The sequence below is a fragment of the Chrysochloris asiatica genome, unplaced genomic scaffold, assembly GCF_000296735.1.
Source record: "Chrysochloris asiatica unplaced genomic scaffold, ChrAsi1.0 scaffold00007, whole genome shotgun sequence".
NCBI classification, from domain to species: domain Eukaryota; kingdom Metazoa; phylum Chordata; class Mammalia; order Afrosoricida; family Chrysochloridae; genus Chrysochloris; species Chrysochloris asiatica.
The window spans coordinates 25,479,507-25,480,996 of NW_006408525.1; the positions used below are offsets into that span (position 1 = coordinate 25,479,507).

The 1,490-nt window shown below is 39.3% G+C and overlaps 1 protein-coding gene across 3 annotated transcripts in view; it reads left to right on the plus strand.

Moving 5' to 3' along the window:
• WIPF2 (WAS/WASL interacting protein family, member 2) overlaps positions 1 to 1,490 on the plus strand; it is a 59,230-nt gene that overhangs the window by 12,409 nt on the left and 45,331 nt on the right. The window lies entirely within an intron of this gene.

Below are 1,490 nucleotides of genomic sequence, written 5' to 3' on the forward strand. Positions count from 1 at the left end.
TCGTAACCACTACGCTACCAGAGCTCCTTATGAGAGGAATACACAGAGCCATAAAACCAAAATGAACTGGTTGATGTTCAGCCATTTCAGGAGCCATTCCTAGCATATGATCAAGAACCTGATATTGAAGGCACTGGTGTGAAATAAAGGGCTCAGGAATTGATGAAAGCATTTCAACAAACGGATATAATTCTGGAGGTGCTCACTTGTTTATATTGAGAAATTTGGAAGATGACTATCTGGCCAACCAATTGGAAGAGGTCTATATACATACATAGCTATTCCAAGGATGTAGTTAATATCACACACAAAATTTGGCTGAAGACAAAAAAATAGTTGGCAGCAGTTCATCAATGGAACTGCCAAAAGTTCAAGCTAATGAGGACTATCACTGAAAATATTGGATGGATTTTGGCTGAAATCACAGAATATCAGAAAGATGTTTACCTGAGTTTCATTGACTATGCAAAGACTTTCAGCTGTGTAGATCATTGCAACTTCTGAATAACACTGTGAAACATGGGAATATCAGAACACTTAAATGTGCTTGTATGGAACCTGTACAGAAATCAAGAGAGAGGCATTTGAACAGAACAAGGGGATATTGAATGGTTCAAAATCAGGAAAGATGAAAATCAGAGTTGTATCCGTTCACCATATATATTCAGTCTGTATGCTGAGCAGATAATCTGAGAAGGACTATATGAGGAAGAATGCAGCATCACAATTGGAGGAAGACTCACTAACAATCTGTGATATACAGATACAGCCTTGCTTGCTGAAAGGGAAGAGGGCTTGCCATCAGTATGGATTACACCTCAACATAAAACAGAAATCTTCACAGTTGTACCGACAAGGAATCTTATGATAAATAGAGGAAATATTGAGGTTGTTAAGGATTTTACTTTACTTGAATCCACAATCAACACCCAGGGAAGCAGCAGTCAGGAAAACAATTGACGTATTGCTCTGGGCAGATCTGCTGCAAAATATCTCTTTAAAGTTTTAAAAAGCAAAGATGTCACTTTGAAGACCCTGACTCAGGCCATGATATTTTTAATTGCTTCATATGCATACAAAAGCTGGACAATGAGTAAGGAAGACCAAAGAAGAATTGAAACATTTGAATTCTGGTGTTGGCGAAGAATATTGAAAATACGATGGACTCTCCGAAAAATAAACAAATCTATCTTGAAGTAGAGCCAGAATTCTCTTAGTTGTTGCTAAGTGCCTTCCAGTCTGTTCCGACTTACAGTGACTCTGTGTAGGATTTCCAAGGAACAGCTGGTAGGTTTGAACCACCAACCTTGTGGTTAGCAGTCCAGTGCTTATCGCCAGGAATCCGGAATCTGCCTTCTTGTTGTTAAGTGCTGTTAAATTAGTTCCAACTCATAGTGAGTCTGTATAGGGTTTCAAAAGAGCAGCTGGTGAGCTTGAACCACTGACCTTGCAGTTCAAACCGACCTTGCAGTCCAGAGCATTAACCCACA